Consider the following 23409-nt stretch of genomic DNA (forward strand, 5'->3'; position numbering starts at 1 on the left):
AATACAACACCCAACAGATCAACAGGATACACACCGTTCTTCATGGTTTATGGAGCGGAGGCGGTTCTCCCCAGCGATATCCGTCATGACTCACCTCGTGTCACGGCTTATGTTGAAGCGGACAACGAGACAGCACGACAAGATGCTTTGGACCGGTTGGCTGAAGAGCGTGACATCGCAGCCGCCCGGTCGGCGATTTACCAGCAGGATCTTCATCGTTATCACAGTCGCCGAGTCAGAACCAGAGCCTTCCAGGAAGGAGATTTGGTGCTTCGGCTCATCCAAGATCAGACTGATATGCATAAGCTATCCCCACATTGGGAGGGGCCTTTCGTGGTCAGCAAGAATCTGCACAATGGGTCGTATTATCTGATCGATATTCGAGAGCATAAGGACTCACGTACGTCAGAGGAGGAGACTAACAGGTCGTGAAATATAGCTCATCTTCGGCCTTACTATACCTGAGCCATTGGCTATACTTATGTACATACAATATATATATATTATGATTCAGTAAAATAAACCGGAACCTCAGCTAAAGCGGGGTATCTGTTCTTTTACATCATGTGAGGTTACACGGAGTTGCTCTAAAGCGGCCTCCGGTTTACCCCTTGAGTTCGCTTTGCTAAAAGCATCCTGTTATATCACTTGGAGGATTGGTCGTGTCCGAACCAATACCATGCCTCTTGATAGGCGAAAGCCACCAGATCACTTGGGGAATTGGTCATGTCTGAACCAGTCATGCCTCTTGATCGGCCTAAGGCCACAGAATCACTTGGGGGCTTGGTTGAACCCGAACCATGACCACGCCATTTGGTCGGCATAAAATGCCACAAGAATCACTTGGGGACCTGGCTAACTAGAACCATAGTTACACCTAACGGGAGCTTGGTCGTGTTTAGTCATGGTTACGCCATTTGATCAGTTTAAATAAGTTTTTTTTGGCAAACGTTTTTTTTCGTTGCTTTCGCTTCATGCTTTTCTTTGAAGGGGGGTTTTTGCTTTTTATTGTGTTTCTTAAACCGACAATTTTTTTTTCAATTGACGGAACACAGTTCACGTCAATCTGGAGGCTATTTGACCGGTTTAATCCACGTTGTTAACATCCTCTTATGGAGTAACATGGTATTTATCGTAACCCGGCACGGTTTACATGGTAAACCAGCGTCATATATATATACAGGAGCTGTTATCTCCTCCAATAATATGGGTTTGCAAAACTCCGCTTCAAGATTGGCCAAGCCAACTTCATGCTCAATGACGGCGGGTATTATGTATCTCAAAATTTGGTAATACTTAAAATTTTGTTTTGATTTCATATATGCAGACATTATATTCCGCCTGACGGTACAACCGCGGTGGCACTTGACGAATTTTTCATTTCAGAAAGTGTTTTGGAAAGTTCATTGCCACAGGAAGAACAAATTATGCACGAAGGCATATCAACATCAAAGGTATCAGCTAGCCTATTACAAGGAAACATGATGCCCATAATAATATAATTGTTTTTTGCGAAGAAGATGCAGTTTTAAACCGGCGTCCGGTTCAAGCTTGGTCACCAGCCTGGCCTGATGGTTGTGGATCGTCCTGCGCCGCTTCAGCCTCCGTATCCCTACCCAGTGGCTGGAAATCCACAGTTGTACAGTCGATTCCCACTAATGCTTGAAAAACAGTTTCATCGTGGATCAGCAAGGACGGGTCAATATCGAGAGCGTACGTATGCTTACGGATTGGACGAATCAGATTTTCCGATTCATGGATTGGCGCAGCTATTCGCTTGTTCTGACTGTCATATTACGCTTGATAACGAGACAAGTCTGCTTCCTCAGCCAACTGACAAGCTAGTGGACGCACTTCCCGGTTTATCGCTCGCAGATCCGCTTCACCGAATTCTGATCCGTCTTCCTTCAAACTGGGATAGCCCTGAGCCGCTTCAACAGGATCAAAATCCGGCACCCAGGCTTTTGCCCGGATTAAAGCATTGATTGCGCCGGTTCGAGCAGCAGATTTCTTTAGCTCTTCAATCCGGGCAGGAAGCACCGACAGTTTCATCAGAGTATCTTGAATCAAAGTAGGCGCCAGTTTGTTATGAGAGGCGGTACAGATGATCCGCTGGGCACCAGTATACAATTGTTGAACCAATGTATAGGCGGCTTTTAGCTTCTTCCGTACATCTGACCCCAAATGACCAATGCGTGTCCCTGAAATACCATAAAGGGTTAATAAACCGGCGACTTTGTCAGAAGGCAGAGCCAATTCAGTAGGAAAACTGGCTTACCAAAGATAGCAGCAGTCATGGCATGCACGTGCCGCTTTATGCTGGTCAGTTCATCTGCCACTGGTTTTAGTGCAGCCTCAGCATCCTCTGCTCGTTTGATCAAAGCGGATTTCTCAGTGGCCCAGTCCGCCCGTTTCTTTTTGAAGTTTTCCATAAGTTGTTCCATGGCGCTTAAAGCACTGGTCAATTCCCTTTTGCTTTGGAGGTTTCAGCTTGTTGGGTTTTCAGGGCTTCTTGAAGATCGATGACTTGGTTCTCTTTCGTCTTCAGCTCCGCCTGCATGCATACAGATATATGCTTCAGCAAACTGGTAGAAGGATTCAAGTACCAACCACATAACAAGTTATGCGCTTAGTACTTGGGGGCTAATGCATATTTGATCTAAAGCGGCCCCCAATTTACCCCTTCATCTTTCGATTGTTTACAAAGTCCCAAGATCAATACAAGTATTCAACTTGGCACTTGGGGGCTAATGGCTATTTGATCATATATATATTCTGATACGGCAGTTTCAATTACTTAAAGTACCGGTTTAACTATGCTAAAGTTGAACCGGCCTTTGGGGGCTACATCAGCAAATTTCAAAGCAACAAGATTTATATTATTTAAGTCCTGGTTTGAAAGAATATTCCAAACCGGCCCTTGGGGGCTAGGAGAGTCAGGAATGGAAGCATACAAGCAAGAAGGAGCATATGGAAATTACCTCATATTTGTCTTTCATCATATTGACCAGACCGGCTTCATAGTCACGGCTGGTATACAGCCGGTTCAGATAGCCGGAATGGATATCTTGGGCGTTCGGAGCAGCGTAAGTCGTCAGATCAGCGTTCCACTTGCCTTTACCAAAGGCAGCAAGTTCTTCCTTGGCAGAATGTTTGGATAAAGCGACAGGATTGTTTGGCTCAGTATGGCCAGTACAAGTAATAACAACCTCATCATCTTTGGTACCGCCGGTTTGCACTGGAGTTGTTGGCTTGTCAGTAGGCTTTGCTGGACCGGTGGAGCTTTCAATCCGGATGGAACCTGTAGGCTAATGGGTAGGATCTGAGGTGTCAATGGGTCTCTCTTCTACAATAAGATCATCATCTTATTGCGGTGGATCGTTGGGAATATCCACAGGAATAGCTGCTTCAGCGTTGGGTGTCTTGTCCGCTTCAAGAACGACATCCTCTTCGGCCGCTTTGTCCAGGCAGGCCTTCTTGCTTGGCCTAGGTTTGGCCCTAAGAAGGATAACAAAATCAAATACAGAATATGTTCTAAGGCAATGTACTGCAAACATTGCAATAAGTATAACTTACCCAAACACCATTTTGAGCGGTGGGAGCTGAGTAGCCGATGACTCGCCAGAAGATGAGTGGGAAGTAACCTGATAATTGGAGTCAGACGGAGTAAGAGGTTGACGAAAGCAGCCCGCTTTACGACAAGTACTGACAAGCAAATTAGAGACCTCGGAATGGCGCTTCCGAACCGGACTGTTCAGTAAACCGGCGGAGATAACTACCTGGCCGTTGTGCCGGGTGGTACGGCGAGCTTAATGTTGTTGGGTCTTCATAAGAAGTTTAGGATCCAAATAAGCAAGAGGATGAGAAAATTTAACTTTCCGGTTTGCCTGACGGATTTTTTGTGAAGGCAAGGTTTCTGAATCGGAAGAGAGAATAATTATCTCGGCAACATCCGCGTGGCTGGCTTCGACATCATCCTGACAAATATCATCATCAATAAGACGCATGAAAAATAAACCAAGTGAGTCAAGATCTACCTCAAAATCCGGATTATCAACCTCGTCGTCAGGAGCTGGATTAGAAGAGGCGGTGGTTCTTTTCTTATGGGCAGTCTTCTTCACAGCTTTAGTCTTTTGCCGGGCTGCTCTTTCCGTTTTGTCTGGTTTTTCTGGCTTCTCCTGCGACAGTTTTTTCTCCAAAACGGATCATCGCCCTGATTATGCAGACACTGATATTAAAAACAATGACCAAACATATCAATAATAGATTCAGTAAAGGGAGAAGTCAAAGTCTTACAGCTGGCGGTTTGTTGGTGGCACAGAAGGGAAGCAGGCCGGTTCTGGCACATATGTGTTCCGGTTCATTCAGTATCTTATGCACAGCCTCTGTGATTTCTTCACCAGAGAGCTGGAGTCTTGAGTGTCGCAGTGGGTCATCAACACGATCAGTATACTGGCACATCAAACCGGAGCGCAGACTAAGAGGCAGTATGCTCCATGATATCCAACAGCGAGCAAGATCAACCCCTGTTAAACCGTTGGCCATAAAAGCTCTGAGCTTTGATAGCTGAGGAGCATATTTACTTCTCTCATGTGCAGTCAATCTCTGTGGAGAAGGGTGTGTGTTGCTGAGCCGCTCCGGTCGAAAGCCGGGCAAGGGATTCTCACCAGCAGGGGAGGTGTCTTTGCAGTAGAACCATGTCTGATTCCATTCTTTGGGGTGGCTATGCAGTTTTGCATGAGGGTATGTGACCTCTTTCCTTTTCTGAATCGCCACACCACCCAACTCTGTATTGGAGCCGTCAGTAAATTCAGTATGACGGTTTAGATGGAATAGGTCTCTGAACAGTTCCACTGTGGGCTCCTCTTGAAAGAACGCTTCACAGAGCACTTGGAAGTGACACATATTTGTAACAGAGTTGGGGCCAGTATCTTGTGGATGGAGCTGGAAATTGGCTAAGACATCCCGATAAAATTTAGAACCGGGCGGCTTAAAGCCCCGAGCTAAGTGATCTACGAAAACAACAACCTCTCCTTCTCGAGGTGAGGGAGGGCATTCTTTGCCAGGAGCCCTCCAATGGATTGTGTCCTTACTGCCTAAAGCACCAATCAGGACTAAATCGTCCAGTTCAGCCTCTGTGACGCGAGAAGGAACCCAATTGCACTCATACACTTACTTGGCCATGACGGAATCTACAAAATAAAAGATCCCGGTTCAAAAATGCATTGATTAAAATGCACTGGTATGTACAATGTTAAACCGGAAACAGCCTTATCTAAACCGGAGTTTCATGAAGCAACCTACATCTGGTGGTTCAACAAGGAGACTAATGGCATATACCGGTTTGGAAAATTTCATATAAGGTTAAACCGCCTGACCTAAACATTGAAGCAATTGAGATTGCGAATGATTAAGTATGCAGAAACAGGTTTCACAAGATCTTATTACGGCATTGGATCTGAAGCAAGTTCAGAAAATAAGAAAAATAGTCGAAGATCAAAGCAGAACAGTATTGAATCAATGAGCAGAAGTATATGTAAGATCTATGGTTTTGGGCAGGAAACTAGCGGCGGATACTGAAAGTTACCGCTACACAAAGCAAGGGTTTACATGTGCATCCAGGAGCTAATACATGAGTATGAACAAGTGATGAACACCGCAAGAACACGAAGCCCTAGATCAGATCTATATTGAGAAGAGCAGAAGACCTACTAGAGCTGAGGAAAACGCGGAAGGTCGCCGCGGCTTTCTGGCGCGTTCAAGTTGTTGCAGCGGCCAAGGGTGATGCAGAAGACGACGGCGGCGGCGGAGCTCTGAGACTGGCGACGCGAGGAAGACGAAGAGGAAGGACACAAAGGGAAGAAAAGAAATGACCCTTCGGGCCTATTTATAAGGCAAAGGACATGTGTCAGGCACGGGAATCAAGGGACCGCAGATTTTGGAAGTAGGGCGGTTACCTCGGTCATTGCGAATCTATTAAACAAGAAGATATCATGGATGTTTTCTTTATGACAGATGATGTCACGCCGGTTTACAGCAAACAGAGAAGATGACGCCACGGCGGTTCAATAACTACAAGAAGATGTTGAAGACGAAGATTTTTGCTAAGGATTGACATGAACCTGTTCAAATCAATCTGGGGCCTAATGTTGGGGATATTACTACTGGGCATAAACCGGCCTACCTGGGCCGGATTAACTCCATCAGTAGTTCAAAGGTGTTAAAGCCCAAAGAGGCAGATAAAGGCCCAGGGCCCGTAGTCGGTTTACAATCTGTAGCCATACATCAGCTTTGTGCACATACTTGTAATATGAGTTAGGAACAAGGAGAGACCAACCCGGATACGAGTATGAACCGGTGTTGGGACTCTCTGAACCGGCAGGCGTCACCCATGTATATAAGGGGACGACCCGGCGGCGGTTCAGGGACGACAGACAACGACTCGAGACATAGGCGAAGCTTATTCGCTCCCTAGTCATCGAAACACCCATCAATTCCATCACAACTAGAAGTAGGCTTTTACCTTCATTGAAGGGGCCGAACTAGTATAAACTCTCTTGCGTCCTTGTGTCCGCTTTAACCCCTTCAAGCTAATCCGTAGCGATGGCTCCACGACTAAGTCCTTTCTCTAGGACATCTGCCGTGACAAAACCACGACAATCCAGGAAAGGCGAATGTAGTGGTAGATGCTCTTAGTAGAAACCCCAGCTCGGGCAACGATAATCTACAGAACTTGAGACCTGAATTTCCGCAGGAGTTCGCCAAACACAACTTGGTGATGGTCACTGAAGGCAATGTGTCAAATTTGGAAATACAGCCCACCCTAATGTAACAGATTAAGAAGGCTCAGCATGGACACCCCAGCATCGAAGGCATAAAAAGAAAAGTGAGTCTGGGCAAGGCTTCAGAATTCGTCGTAGACGATAAGGGAATATTATGGTACGGATACAGACTTTGCGTACCAAATATAGAGGACCTCAAACAGCAAATTCTAGCCGAAGGCCACACTGCTCCATATTCAATCCACCCTGGAGGAACCAAGATGTACAAGGACATTCAGGAAAATTTTTGGTGGCACGGTATGAAGAGGGATATAGCCACATTCATTGCATGTTGTGATTCATGTCAGCGCATTAAGCCGAGCACCAAAAACCAGTAGGACTATTACAGCCAAATAGGATACCTGAGTGAAAGTGGGACGAAATTGGAATGGATTTTATTGTCGGACTACCTCGGTCACGACACAGAAATGATGCCATATGGGTCATCACAGATAGATTAACTAAGGAGGCACATTTTATCCCAGTAAAGACAACCCACACCACTCAGAAGCTTGCCAAACTTTATCTCTCCCGTATAGTTTGTCTGCATGGAATTCCAAAGACTATAATATCCGACAGAGGCACTCAATTCGTCTCTAGATTTTGGGATCATTTACAACAAGCTCTGGGAACTCAACTAGTATTTGGTACATCATACCACCCCCAGACTGGAGGACAAATTGAACGTGTGAACCAAATTCTAGAGGACATGCTAAGAGCATGTGTTCTCACCTATGGAACCAGCTGGGAAGAAAGCTTGCCGTATGCTGAGTTCGTGTACAACAACAGTTACCAAGCCAGTCTACAGATGGCACCTTTTCAAGCCTTGTACGGGCGAAGATGCCGTACCCCATTAAATTGGTCAGAAACAGGAGACAGTCGTATCTTCGGCCCAGACATGCTCAAGGAAGCTGAGGAGAAAGTTAGACTAATCAGGGATCGACTCAAGACAGCCCAGAGCCGACAAAAGAGTTATTACGATCAAAAACATCATGAAGTCAGCTTTGAACCCCGGTTAATATGCGTACCTACGAGTATCTCCTATGAGGGGCCTGCAACGATTCAAAGTTAAAGGAAAGCTAGCACCATGGTTTATTGGACCCTTCTGTGTGATTGCACGAAGAGGCACAGTGGCCTACCAGCTAGACCTACCCGAAGAACAGTCAGACGTCCACGGCGTGTTCCATGTCTCACAGACGTCCAGCAACCCAGAAAAGCATGTATCTCATGATAACATTGACATTCAACCAGACCTCACCTACACGGAACGTCCAATAAAAATATTGGACGAGTCTGAAAGAAGGACCCGTCAGAAAACAATTAAGTTTTTCAAGGTCCAGTGGAGTAATCACACCGAGGATGAAGCAACATGGGAAAGAGAGGATTTCCTTCGGGCAGAGTATCCACACCTATTTGAGGATCAGCTGAAATCTCGGGGACGAGATTTTTTCTAAGGGGGTAGGTGTTGTAACACCTCAAAATTTTGGTTTTGATTTTTATCAACTTCTTTATTTGATTTAAAGGTCACTTGAATTTTTCAAAAAAAAGGGGCTCATCTTCCCAAATCTTTTTATGACAAATATTTCATGAGTTCTTCCCAATCTTGATTTTTGGTCTTGAAGATTTTTCATCTTGTGTTGGCTCAACACAAATAATTTTGGAAGGTTTTTACAATTCCTTTTTATTAAAAAGAATTCCTATAAATTATCAATTTTATTCATCCCCATTCAAAAATTACTCTCTTGCCATGACCTCTGTTGAAAACTTTCTTCCAAAAAACCACCTCCCCACTTTGGGTCAAGTCAAGCATTAAGTCCAGCAAAGTTCAACTTCCCCTAGATTTTAATTCTATTTATTTTAAACTCAAAATCTTTTTCTGCCATTTATTTGGACCTTAGTGATTTACAAAGGAACTACTAGATTTCCTTTGAGTTTTGGTTCCAAATAAATTCCTCTGGCTAGTCCTTAGTGTCCTCAGCCTAGATCCATCAAGATCTGCTAGTCCATAGTACAAATTATTCAAATTTTGCCTGCTGCAAGTTTGGACCAGATTTGCCATTTTTAGTGAATTTCATTCTTTTTCTTTTCCAAAAGTTCTGAGATAATTCAGGCAGTCTCCAGATGCATCAAGAAATCACTTCACCAAGTTTCAGCTCTAGAAGAATTTTCCACGTGCATAAATCATTTCGTCGAACAGGTGGCCGGCACTGTTCCTGTCAAGTTTCAGAAGTTCAGTGTTGGGTTCAGTCGTCAGTGTCGTTTTCGTCAGGGCTCTTCGTCAATCTCGCCAGTAGCTGCCTTGGATCATTTCTCACTGCTCCTTCTTATCCAATGCGCCGCACGGTTGTTTGGCCGGTCGCGAGCATCGGTGGAGACGTGTCACGTCAACTCCGGCGTCTTCCGCGGTGGCAGAACCGCCATGGCGACCAGCAGGGGCCAGCCCTGCAGTACGGCAACGTCCAACATAGCCCACACCACCAGGAGCCTCCGCGTGGTCGTCCTCTTCCCTGTGCGTGCTGCAGAACCGTCGCCGTGGCCTGAGAGGCGCAGAGCGCGTTCTCTGCCGCCGACGAGCCCGTGAGCTCTGTTCCGTCGAGGGCACGGGAGCAGGCCAAATCTGATCAACCTTAGTTGTTGAATGGAACCAGTGAACCAATCCTAAGGTGCCCAGTCACCTAAACCTCCAGCCCGACCACTGCCTCGCTGTAATCGCTCGCCGGAGTGATCCCGTTCTCGGCAACCGCCTCGGGCCGGCTATAAATAGAGGCCCCGAGCTCGCCTTCAACCCAGCACCACCCCTCCACCTCACCAGAGTCGCGCCCAGCCGCTAGAAGGACCTCGAGGAGGCCTTCTTCCCCAACTCCGGCCGCCATGACCCGCTCTGGTAGCCAGCTTGATTCACTCGATTCCTTGCATAGCTCTAGCTCAAACTTGGGGAGGAACCTCCTAGTGCACCCACTCCCCTAACCCGCGCTTCAATTTGGCGTTTGCAGCTCTCTTCGGAGGGATCCATCCTCGACCGAACCGCCGTCCGCTGGAGTGGAAGCCGCCGTCGGCATGGTGCTCGCCGATGACCAAATCCACCACCCACCGATGCGGAATTGTCCCGTGAGTGCAACCATAGCCTTGCCCTCCTCCGGATCACCGTCGATTGTCGTCGGCGATCATCGTTTGCATTGGCCGGTTGTGGGATTTTAAACCTGACATGCGGGACCCCCTCGTCAGCCTCTCCTCTTTTATTTGAAACGTTTTCTGAAAGCGCCTTCGGGCAAAGTACGTTTTCCCTTTGGGTTGGCATATTTCCAACCGAAATGTTTTCTGTTTTTTTAAACTAGCCCCTGGAAAGTTTCTGTTTCATCACAGATTAGTCCCTGGACTAAAACCTTAATAACTTTTGAACAGAAGATGATTTTGAGTTGATTATTTTTCTGTCATCTTTATTTTTCTATCTAGTTTTTTATCATATTTATTTAAAAAAATTGGAACAATTTTTATGCACGCACGGTGTTTACATTAGTATCCGATTTCTTTTATAACATAGATACCGAAGAAGGTGAGAGAGCCGCAAACTTCGCCGAGCTAGACTCCGACTACTCCGAACCAGGCAAGCATGTTTGAACCTTTGATATGATGAGTGTTTTTCATGATTGCTTAAGTGGTTTTCTCATGACATGTTTATATAAGCATTTTTGAATGTTATATTTCATGCAAGCAAGCTGCAAGTGAGCTTCGAAATTCGATGTGTTCATATGATGGTGAGATAACCTGATCATGTGGTGGCATGATAGGTTGCAAGCTGGTATTGTTGAAGCATGCCAATTTTATATCAACTGTTTAACTCCAGTATTAACGTGGATCAAGTCTTGTTCCCGTTCGTCCCCTTCCGTGCTACCACATGTTTTCTGCAAAGAATACAGTTTAGTAAGTTGGAAACCTCTTTCCTTGTACACACCAAATAGAGTGGTCGTGATGAGGGTTCCATGTCCCTGGATTAAAGCCCATCATCCGGTTAGGCGGCATGGGTGTTTCCGGTTGGGACCGAGAGGGGGGCACCCCTTAGAGCGCGCGATATAAATTTGATCCCATGCTATTCGAGGTTGTAGCCTCCCCGTCTTAGAGTTTTTCTTGAACGTTGCCTAGGGTGATTCCTGGCAGTGGAATGTGGAATGGGTGTGTACTGGTTAGATGTGTTTCTCCTAAAATACCGTAAACGGAACTAGTCCTTTGTGACTACCGAAATCCGTTGGTTGTGGTTAAAGAGTACAAACTCTGCAGAGTCAAAACCATTCGAGTAACCATGTCCATGGTTAATGACTTTGATCAACATATTAATGTCAATCTCAGTATCAGTCTCAGTGTCAGTCTCAGTGACAGTCTCCGGAGAATAAGCATGAAACTGGGAGTGGTAAACCCGGCCGAATGTATTCCTGTGGATGGACTAACCAGTTTATTATCATGTACCGAGTATTTCGTGGAATGATGTTACCTTCATGAGCTACTTGAATTCGAATGATGAGATATAAGCTCTTTATGTGATGTCGCTCAGACGTCCGACTGTGGCATTCTTGTTATTTACTTTGATATAAGCCCTTTATGTGATGTCTCTTAGACGTCCCACTGTGGCATTCTTGTTATTTACTTTGATATAAGCCCTTTATGTGATGTCGCTTAGACGTCCGACTATGCCATTCTTGTTATTTACTTTTGATATAAGCCTTTTATGTGATGTCGCTCAGACGTCCGACTGCGGCATCATTGTTATTTACTTTCATTATAAGCCCTTTTCGAGATGTCGCTTAGACGTCCGACTGTGGCACGTACTGTCATTTACGTTTCAATATAAGCCCTTTATGCGGTGTCGCCCTGACGCCCGACTGCGGCATGTTAAGTTATTTTTCCTTTCGAGGCGTCGCTTCAGACACCCGATCGGTCTTCAACTATTTTATTGGGATTTCGGGAGGACTACCGCCTGACTTCCTTTTTATTTAACATGTAGTGCAAATTTATTATCTGAGTGTGCATTACCAGTCTGCTCATGTGCATCATGTTTGCATTCGTTATATCTTATGTCCAAACTGTCTTGCGAGTACATTCAAAGTACTCACCTGGCTTGTTGATTTGGCTAGATGTTAACGAAGGCGATCTTATGGATGAAGAGTACGATAGCGAGTCCGACGCCTAGAGGAGTCCCAGTCAGTCCCGTGCGATCCTGGAGTTCTTCACTTGTATTATATACGCTTCCGCTACCCTAATAAAATCATCGAGCCTCACTTCGGCGCTTGATGAGCTGTAAGATTTTGGAGTCATGTCACCCACTTCACTGTGACATATCCACCACCACTTTTATTATGAGTCAGTAGTTATGCCACCATACCCTTTGTGTCATATCCGCCTTTATGTATAATATCGGCGTGCTTGTAATAAATTGTTGAGCAGCCTCAGCTCAACCTTGTATAATATTTAGCACTTCTGGATTTCTGTATCAAGGATTTGTCTACCAGTAAGGAGGATTCTTCTATACTGGTCTGATATAATGGTCGGTTTTTGAATAAATGTTTTATTGGAAAACCGGTCCTGACAGATGTGATCACAGACATGACGAGGAGTCTCGAAATGGTCGAGACATGAAGATTGATATATTGGAAGCCTACATTTGAATATCGGAAGTGTTCCGGGTGAAATCGGGATTTTACTGGAGTACCGGGAGGTTACCGGAACCCCCCGGGGACTTAATGGGCCTTAGTGGGCCTTGGTGGAAGAGAGGAGAGGCGGCCAGGGCAAGGGCCGTGCCCCCTCCCCCCTAGTCCGAATAGGACAAGGAGAGGGGGAGGCGCCCCCCTTCGTTCTTCTCCTCCACCTCTCCTTCTCTCTCCTAGTCCAACAAGGAAAAAGGAAGAGAGTCCTACTCTCGGTAGGAGTAGGACGACTCCTGGCACGCCCCTCTCTAGGCCGGCCGCACCCCCCCTTGCTCCTTTATATACGGGGGCAGGGGGCACCCCAGAGACACAACAATTGATTGTTTGATCTTTTAGCCGTGTGCGGTGCCCCCCTCCATCATAGTCCACCTCGATAATACTGTAGCGGTGCTTAGGCGAAGCCCTGCGTCGGTAGAACATCATCATCGTTACCACGCCGTCGTGCTGACGAAACTCTCCCTCAACACTCGGTTGGTCGGAGTTCGAGGGACGTCATCGGGTTGAACGTGTGCTGAACTCGAAGGTGCCGTGCGTTCGGTATTTGATCGGTCGGATCGTGAAGACGACTACATCAACCGCGTTATGCTAACGCTTCCGCTTTTGGTCTACGAGGGTACGTGGATAACACTCTCCTCTCTCGTTGCTATGCATCACCATGATCTTGAGTGTGCATAGGAAAATTTTGAAATTACTACATTCCCCAACAGTGGCATCCGAGTCTGGTTTTATGCGTAGATGTCATATGCACGAGTAGAACACAAGTGAGTTGTGGGCGATATAAGTCATGCTGCTTACCAGCATGTCATATTTTGGTTCGGCGGTATTGTTGGATGAAGCGGTCAGTACCGACATTACGCGTACGCTTACGCGAGACTGGTTCTACCGACGTGCTTTGCACATAGGTGGCTGACGGGTGTCAGTTTCTCAACTTTAGTTGAACTGAGTGTGGCTACGCCCGGTCCTTGTGAAGGTTAAAACATCACCAACTTGACAAACTATCATTGTGGTTTTCATGCGTAGGTAAGAACGGTTCTTGCTAAGCCCTTAGCAGCCACGTAAAATTTGCAACAACAAAGTAGAGGACGTCTAACTTGTTTTTGCAGGGCATGTGGTGATGTGATATGGTCAATACATGGTGCTAAATTTTATTGTATGAGATGATCATGTTTTGTAACCAAGTTATCAGCAACTGGCAGGAGCCATATGGTTGTCGCTTTATTGTATGCAATGCAATTGCGCTGCAATGCTTTACTTTATCACTAAGCGGTAGCGATAGTCGTGGAAGCATAAGATTGATGACATGACAACGATGCTATGATGGAGATCAAGGTGTCACGCCGGTGATGATGGTGATCATGACGGTGCTTCGAAGATGGAGATCACAAGCACAAGATGATGATGGCCATATCATATCACTTATATTGATTGCATGTGATGTTTATCTTTTATGCATCTTATCTTGCTTTGATTGGCGGTAGCATTATAAGATGATCACTCACTAAATCATCAAAGTATAAGTGTTCTCCCTGAGTATGCACCGTTGCAAAGTTCTTCGTGCTGAGACACCACTTGATGATCAGTTGTGATAGGCTCTACGTTCAAATACAACGGGTGCAAAACAATTACACACGCGGAATACTCAGGTTAAACTTGACGAGCCTAGCATATAACAATATGGCCTCGGAACACGGAGACCGAAAGGTTGAGCGTGAATCATATAGTAGATATGATCAATATAGTGATGTTCACCATTGAAACTACTCCATCTCACGTGATGATCGGACATGGTTTAGTTGATATGCATCACATGATCATTTAGAGGATTAGAGGGATGTCTATCTAAATGGGAGTTCTTAAGTAATATTATTAATTAAACTTAAATTTATCATGAACTTAGTACCTGATAGTATCTTGCTTGTCTGTGTTGATTGTAGATAGATGGACTGTGCTGTTGTTCCATTGAATTTTAATGAGTTCCTTGAGAAAGCAAAGTTGAAAGATGATGGTAGCAATTACACGGACTGGGTCCGTAACTTGAGGATTATCCTCATTGCTGCTCAGAAGAATTACGTTCTGGAAGCACCGCTGAGTGCCAAGCCTGCTGCGGATGCAACTGACGACGTTAAGAATGTCTAGGCAGAGCAAAGCTGATGACTACTCAATAGGTCAGTGTGCCATGCTTTACGGCTTAGAATCGGTATTTCAACGACATTTTGAACGTCATGGAGCATATGAGATGTTCTAGGAGTTGAAGTTAATATTTCAGAAGAATGCCCGGATTGAGAGATATGAAGTCTCCAATAAGTTCTACAGCTGCAAGATGGAGGACAATAGTTCTGTCAGTGAGCATATACTCAACATGTGTGGGTACTGCAATCACTTGATTCAACTGGGAGTTAATCTTCCGGATGATACCGTTATTGACAGAATTCTTCAATCACTGCCACCAAGATAGAAGAGCTTCGTGATGAACTATAACATGCAAGGGATGGATAAGACGATTCCCGAGCTCTTCGCAATGCTAAAGGCTGCGGAGGTAGAAATCAAAAAGGAGCATCAGGTGTTGATGGTCAATAAGACCACCAGTTTCAAGAAAAAGGGCAAAGGGAAGAAGAAGGAGAACTTCAAGAAGAACATCAAGCAAGTTGCTGCTCAGGAGAAGAAACCCAAGTCTGGACCTAAGCCTGAGACTGAGTGCTTCTACAGCAAGCAGACTGGTCACTGGAAGCGGAACTGCCCCAAGTATTTGGCGGATAAGAAGGATGGCAAGGTGAAGAAAGGTATATGTGATATACATGTTATTGATGTGACCTTACTATTGCTCGCAGTAGCACCTGGGTATTTGATACTGGTTCTGTTGCTAATATTTGCAACTCGAAACAGGGACTACGGATTAAGCAAAGATTGGCTAAGGACGAGGTGACGATGCGCGTGAGAAATGGTTCCAAAGTCGATGTGATCGCAATCGGCACGCTACCTCTACATCTACCTTCGGGATTAGTATTAGACCTAAATAATTGTTATTTGGTGCCAGCGTTGAGCATGAACATTATATCTGGATCTTGTTTGATGCGAGACGGTTATTCATTTAAATCAGAGAATAATGGTTGTTCCATTTATATGAGTAATATCTTTTATGGTCATGCACCCTTGAAGAGTGTTCTATTTTTGTTGAATCTCGATAGTGCAACTTATTTGTGGCACTGCCGTTTAGGTCATATCAGTGTAAAGCGCATGAAGAAACTTCATACTGATCGACTTTTGTAACCACTTGATTATGAATCACTTGGTACTTGCGAACCATGCCTCATGGGCAAGATGACTAAAACACCGTTCTCCGGTACTATGGAGAGAGCAACAGATTTTTTGGAGATCATACATACAGAGGTATGTGGTCCGATGAATGTTGAGGCTCGTGGCGGATATCGTTATTTTCTCACCTTCACATATGATTTAAGCAGATATGGATATATCTACTTAATGAAACATAAGTTTGAAATGTTTGAAAAGTTCAAAGAATTTCAGAGTGAAGATAAGAATCATCGTAACAAGAAAATAAAGTCTCTACGATCTGATCGTGGAGGAGAATATTTGAGTTATGAGTTTGGTCTTCATTTGAAACAATGCGGAATAGTTCTGCAATTCACGCCACCCGGAACACCACAGCGTAATGGTGTGTCCGAACGTCGTAATCGTACTTTACTAGATATGGTGCGATCTATGATGTCTCTTACTGATTTACCGCTATCGTTTCGGGGTTATGCTTTAGAGACGGCCGCATTCACGTTAAATAGGGCACCATCGAAATCCGTTGAGATGACGCCTTATGAACTATGGTTTGGCAAGAAACCAAAGTTGTCGTTTTTGAAAGTTTGGGGCTGCGATGCTTATGTGAAAAAGTTTCAGCCTGATAAGCTTGAACCCAAATCGAAGAAATGTGTCTTCATAGAATACCCAAAGGAGACTGTTGGGTAAACCTTCTATCACAGATCCGAAGGCAAGACTTTTGTTGCTAAATTCGGAGTTTTTCTTAAGAAGGGGTTTCTCTCGAAAGAAGTGAGTGGGAGAAAAGTAGAACTTGATGAGGTAATTGTACCTGCTCCCTTATTGGAAAGTAGTTCATCACAGAAACCGGTTTCTGCGACACCTACACCAATTAGTGAGGAAGTTAATAATGATGATCATGAAACTTCAGATCAAGTTGTTGCTGAACCTCGTAGGTCAACCAGAGTAAAATCCGCACCAAAGTGATACGGTAATCCTGTTCTGGAAGTTATGTTAGTAGACCCTGACGAACCTACGAAATATGAAGAAGCGATGGTAAGCCTAGAATCCACGAAATGGCTTGAGGCCATGAAATCTGAGATGGGATCCATGTATGAGAACAAAGTGTGGACTTTGGTTGACTTGACTGATGATCGGCAAGCAATTGAGAATAAATGGATCTTTAAGAAGAAGACTGACGCTGACGATAATGTTACTATCTATAAAGCTCGACTTGTTGCGAAAGGTTTTTGACAAGTTCAAGGGATTGACTACGATGAGACCTTCTCACCCGTAGCGATGCTTAAGTCTGTCTGAATCATGTTAGCAATTGCCGCATTTTATGATTATGAAATTTGGCAAATGGATGTCAAAACTGCATTCTTGAATGAATTTCTGAAAGAAGAATTGTATATGATGCAACTGGAAGGTTTTGTCGATCCAAAGGGAGCTAACAAAGTGTGCAAGCTCCAGTAATCCATTTATGGACTGGTGCAAGCCTCTCGGAGTTGGAATAAACGCTTTGATAGTGTGATCAAAGCATTTGGTTTTGTACAGGCTTTTGGAGAAGCCTGTATTTACAAGAAAGTGAGTGGGAGCTCTGTAGCATTTCTAAAATTATATGTGAATGACATATTGTTGATTGGAAATAATATAGAATTTCTGGATAGCATAAAAGGGTACTTGAATAAGAGTTTTTCAATGAAAGACCTCGGTGAAGCTGCTTATATATTGGGCATCAAGATCTATAAAGATAGATCAAGACGCTTAATTGGACTTTCACAAAGCACATACCTTGACAAAGTTTTAAAGAAGATCAAAATGGATCAAGCAAAGAAAGGGTTCTTGCTTGTGTTACAAGGTGTGAAGTTGAGTAAGACTCAATGCCCAACCACTACAGAAGATAGAGAGAAAATGAAAAATGTTACCTATGCTTCAGCCATAGGCTCTATCATGTATGCAATGCTGTGTACCAGACCTGATGTGTGCCTTGCTATAAGTCTAGCAGGGAGGTACCAAAGTAATCCAGGAGTTGATCACTGGACAGCGGTCAAAAACATCCTGAAATACCTGAAAAGGACTAAGGATATGTTCTTGTTTATGGAGGTGACAAAGAGCTCATCATAAATGGTTACGTTGATGCAAGCTTTAACACTGATCCGAACGATTCTAAATCGCAAACCGGATACGTGTTTACATTGAACGGTGGAGCTGTCAGTTGGTGCAGTTCTAAACAAAGCGTCGTGGCGGGATCTACGTGTGAAGCAAAGTACATAGCTACTTTAGAAGCAGCAAATGAAGGAGTCTGGATGAAGGAGTTCATATCCGATCTAGGTGTCATACCTAGTGCATCGGGTCCAATGAAAATCTTTTGTGACAATACTGGTGCAATTGCCTTGGCGAAGGAATCCAGATTTCACAAGAGAACCAAGCACATCAAGAGACGCTTCAATTCCATCCGGGATCTAGTCCAGGTGGGAGACATAGAAATTTTCAAGATACATACAGATCTGAATTTTGCAGACCCGTTGACTAAGCCTCTTCCACGAGCAAAACATGATCAGCACCAAGGCTTCATAGGTGTTAGAACAATTACTGTATAATCTAGATTATTGACTCTAGTGCAAGTGGAAGACTGAAGAAAATATGCCCTAGAGGCAATAATAAAGTTATTATTTATTTCCTTATATCATGATAAATGTTTATTATTCATGCTAGAATTGTATTGACTGGAAACAAAATACATGTGTGAATACATAGACAAATAGTATGTCACTAGTATGCCTCTACTTGACTAGCTCGTTGATCGAAGATGGTTAAGTTTCCTAGCCGTTGACATGGGTTTTCATTTGAGTAACGGGATCACATCATTAGAAGAATGATGTGATTGACTTGATCCATTCCGTTAGCTTATCACCCGATCGTTTAGTATGTTGCTATTGCTTTCTTCATGACTTATACATGTTCCTATGACTATGAGATTATGCAACTCCCGTTTACCGGTGGAACACTTTATGTGCTAGCAAATTTCACAATGTAACTGGGTGATTATAAAGGTGCTCTACAGGTGTCTCCAAAGGTACTTGTTGGGTTGGCGTATTTCGAGATTAAAATTTGTCACTTTGATTGTTAGAGAGGTATCTCTGTGCCCTCTCGATAATGCACATCACTTAAGCCTTGCAAGCATTGCAACTAATGAGTTAGTTGCGGGATGATGTATTACAGAACAAGTAAAGAGACTTGCCGGTAACAAGATTGAACTAGGTATTGAGATACCGACGATCGAATCTCGGGCAACTAACATACTGATGACAAAGGGAACAACGTATGTTGTTATGCGGTCTGACCGATAAAGATCTTCGTAGAATATGTGGGCGCCAATATGAGCATCTAGGTTTCGCTATTGGTTATTGACCGGAGACGTGTCTCGGTCATGTCTACATAGTTCTCGAACCCGTTGGGTCCGCACGCTTAGCGTTTCAATGACAGTTATATTATGAGTTTATATGTTTTGATGCCCCGAAGGTTGTTCGGAGTCCCGGATGTGATCACGGACATAACGAGGAGTCTTGAAATGGTCGAGACATGAAGATTGATATATTGGAAGCCTATGTTTGGATATCGGAAGTGTTCCGGGTGAAATCGGGATTTTACCGGAGTACCGGGAGGTTACCGAAACCCTTCGCGAACTTAATGGGCCTTAGTGGGCCTTGGTGGAAGAAAGGAGAGGTGTCCAGGGCAGGGGCCTCGCCCCCTCCCCCCTAGTCCAAATAGGATAAGGAGAGGGGGCGGCGCCCCCCTTCCTTCTTCTCGTCCACCTTTTTCCCTTCTCTCTCCTAGTCCAACAAGGAAAAAGGGGGGACTCCTACTCCCAGTAGCAGTAGGACTCCTCCTGGCGCGTCCCTGGCGCGTCCCTCTCTAGGCCGGCCGCACCCTCCCCCCTGATCCTTTACTAGTACAAATGCCCGTGCGTTGCATCGGGCGAAAAAACACAACATGCTTCATGTGCCATTATGCACCATTTTTTATATCCAATTTTAATAAATATCAATAATAATGTTAAACTGATTAGTCCTTTTTGTAGTATGATTTTTTTTGCGGGTATAAATTTGTATTCACCCACAAAAAAGGTATAAACTTGTATTGCTCAAGCAACAACCTTGCACTCGTCCTGACAACATAGAAGAAGAAATATATATTCTGGGTGCATGCATAATATGAGTGGGTGAACGCACGGTCTCAACATAGCCGGTCCCAAGCCCGGGTAAAGGAGGAGGGTTGTGATAGGCTTCGCGAGCCAACGTAAAAACTCAGCCACTCTTATAAAGATGAAACCCAAATTTGACATGGGAGGAGTCCGTTAAGAGAGACCTGAAGGATTGGAGTATCACCAAAGAGCTAGCTATAGACAGGGGTGCGTGGAAGCTTGCTATCCATGTGCCAGAGCCATGAGTTGGTTGCGAGATCTTATGGGTTTCACCTCTAGCCTACCTCAACTTGTTTGGGACTAAAAGCTTTGTTGTTGTTGTGGTTGTATTCCATCCATGAGACATAATAATGTTACCAAGATAGCTTGTCAGCCAACACGGATACATTGACACGACAAAACAGTAACTATGTTCATACCTTGTGAGTTATATTCTAAGTATATGTAGATGGTGATGAATCAAAGCTTCTCTGCATACTTATTCCTCAGTGCACTTGTCCTGTAACAAGTTAATCTTGTGTTATTATAGAACTTAGTAGAGTTTAGTAACACTTGTTTGGGAAAATGATCAACCAGATGATCTGCAAGAGCAGACTACCTTATCATGTATTAGTACGTGACTCTCTTTCTTTGCTGCTGGTAACTTATAACGGTAATGCAGCACACGAAACTCAAGGGAATCACAGTAATACGTATGCTCCCCTCTGAAATACGCCCTTAACTACTGAAGAAAAAGAAGAAATAGTACTCCTGACCAAAAAGAAGAAAAATAGTACTGCTGACGAAAAAGAAGAAATAACAACCAGCTCCATGTAAAAAACAATTATGCTGCAGTAATAGAAATAGAAGTTATGAAAGCCTGAGCAGTTATTCCTGCCCACTAAGCAAAACTGTAGCACTATCAACCATAAGCATTGCATTATTGCATATGGCTAAACTTGACATATATATACCACAGTGCATCCAAACCTATTTCAGCAAGAGAAAGAACTATTCTTTTAGTTTTACTTGATTTTTGTTAGCAAGTAAAATTGTTGGAAATGTAGCCATGCGGTGCCAGATTTACATGGACCATATAAACCACAGTAAGATGATGTTAGCTATCTGTATAAATTTGACTCTCCCATGTCTGGATTGCAAGAATTTTCATGAGCTTACCTGAGTACAATGCCGCTGGTCCAGCTTCTTGGTGGAAACCAGATGTGGTCTTGTTGCTGGAGCTGGACTACTCACCGAGACATGATTCTTCGGATGACTTTCCATTGTTGGAAATGGAAAGTCATTGGATTGGCACAACGACTTGTCTGGCCTCATGATGATAGCACTTGTCGTCGACTCTAGAGCATCATACCATGCTTATGTTAAAATCCCCAAAACTAAGATAAGATACATAGAAATCCCAAGAGTATGTGTCAATACGACCTGATCATGAATTGAAAAATCTGTTCCGAGGGAATAATAAATAAGAAGAATGCAGTTTGTGTTACTTACTTCCTCGCATCAATTTAAACTCCTAACTGTTGCAGCTAGTTTCACAAAGGAAAGAAGATGGCAAAATAATACAAAGTTTCCATCCTATAACCATAACTAAACTTGGCTGCAAATGAAAGATATCTACTACAGGAGTTGATCCACGCTTTCATCCTCACATGTGACAGTCTCTTCTAAATAACCGGAGTACATTCTACGAGAAGGGAGGCTAAACTCACTCAAACAATAACTGTGAACGATCCTCAAGCAATGACATCCTTCTTGATACAGCTAGCTGAAATTAACAACAAGCGGGTTACTATATCCAATTTCCAACTGAAAAGATTAAGTGGTCATGCACACACACAACTCATTTGAAGAATTTCAGACCAGCTAGTTTCAAGCTGGGCTGCCTGTTTCAAGATTTTTGTTATATCTCCGGGCCCATTTCAGCATGTGATGGAACGATTCTTTTAGCTCTTCTTTCTTAGACTCGCTCAATTGTGTGCAGTTTTTGTGACATCTGAACTTCAAAATAAGCAACTTAATAATCTCAAAACCCGATATGAACAGGACTGACCACGCAACTTGGATAAGATTTTGATGGAACGCATCCAGATCAATCTGTCGATCACCTCTCTCCGAAAAACAATATACACCACCAAATTCAGATGTTGCAGAATTCTATAGGATCTCTTCAAGCTAAGAATCAACAAGCTGGTGAGAGACCAAAAATCAAAATAATAATTTCACACGTTCAAATGCACACCTTCAATCCAACTCTCAGATTTGAAAGCAACTGAGAGTATTTCATTGAAGTGTCTGGACATCTAAACTGTACAACCTCAAGCAATTCTAGAACCTACATGAAACAAATAGTACGTAAGATTTTCCAGCGGACAAATTGTCAGGATATCTTTCTCTCACTGTTAATGAATAAAAGTTAAATGAAACTGCTGGTGTAACAGTCTACTGGCCTGAAATCCTGCTATTCGTGTATATGAACAGAAAAAGTTAATGAACTAAACACCATTAGGCCCCAAAATAAATACAGAATTGTACTGAGATGAGGTCCGAAAATATGTAAACATCATACAACATAATTATGCAGCATTGACAATATCCCCTTTAGCATGTTCCTTGCCTCATCACATAAAGGAGAAAAGGAGCAAACCAAAATCCATGGCTCACTGGCCTATATTCATTGGCTACTAAAAAAATGTCCATATGGTTGTCATTCATTGTCGTCAAGCTCTTCTACTGCCATCCTTATCTGCACAAAAGATAATGTTAGAACTAAAGATTAAACTTATGAAATCTTGAAGTGCAGTACTGTCATGGTGACATACACACGCGAGCCCGTGCTATTCAGTCAAATACCTAGGGGCCCCAAACATTCTGGAGGTAGGATGTTGCCTGTTGATATTCTTGTGATGAATCAGATTCGAGAGGGAGGGAGGGAGGGAGCGTTGCTCAAGAGAGGAATTTTTGGTGGCTGCTCTCCATCAAATAGCAACGGAATCCCAATATTAATCAAAGAAGGGAGAAGGACTTACCAAGTCCATGTTTTTCTCTTACCAAGTCCCATCGGCCATTGTCCAACAGCAGCAGTAGCACCACCAACGGAGCTCGAACCCAGCACCGCAGGATCCCGCCACCCCTTCCTGAAGTCTCCTTCCTTTCCTTCTTCCTCCTGGCTCTCTCTCATCTCTCTCTCTTTGGCCGCACTCACCAGTGCTGCTGTAGGAGGCGGGCACCACCAAGACTTCCCTGTGGCTCCTCAGACCCTCTCCTCCCTGCCTCTCCCCTCACCTATGTCTCTCTCACAGGTACAGAGCCACCGTATTGATGGAAAGACTTCGCCGGAGCTAGCCATCTCGCTCGGTACCGGCGAGGAACGTCGGCGCGATGAACTTGGAATTGAAGCCCCACCATTGGACCTCCTCATGCG

General features: G+C 44.1%; 1 long non-coding RNA gene across 29 annotated transcripts in view; it reads right to left on the reverse strand.

Moving 5' to 3' along the window:
* Positions 1–1379: 1379 nt before the first annotated feature.
* LOC123061203 (uncharacterized) overlaps positions 1380–23409 on the reverse strand; it is a 22611-nt gene continuing 581 nt past the window's right edge. The window contains exons 2-13 of one of the 29 annotated variants that reach the window (XR_006428759.1): positions 22039–23398; positions 21698–21753; positions 21147–21325; positions 20587–20709; positions 20408–20487; positions 4297–5192; positions 4038–4213; positions 3726–3977; positions 3577–3644; positions 2982–3498; positions 2279–2554; positions 1380–2201 (exon numbers count right to left, since the gene is read on the reverse strand). This is a non-coding gene — a long non-coding RNA (uncharacterized lncRNA). Of the gene's footprint in view, positions 2202–2278; positions 2555–2981; positions 3499–3576; positions 3645–3725; positions 3978–4037; positions 4214–4296; positions 5193–7049; positions 7733–10258; positions 10724–20296; positions 20488–20586; positions 20739–21146; positions 23399–23409 lie in introns of those variants that run through there. The other 28 variants (XR_006428757.1, XR_006428758.1, XR_006428750.1 and 25 more) reach the window with 28 other exon arrangements.

This window comes from Triticum aestivum, chromosome 3A (assembly GCF_018294505.1).
Source record: "Triticum aestivum cultivar Chinese Spring chromosome 3A, IWGSC CS RefSeq v2.1, whole genome shotgun sequence".
Classification (NCBI taxonomy): domain Eukaryota; kingdom Viridiplantae; phylum Streptophyta; class Magnoliopsida; order Poales; family Poaceae; genus Triticum; species Triticum aestivum.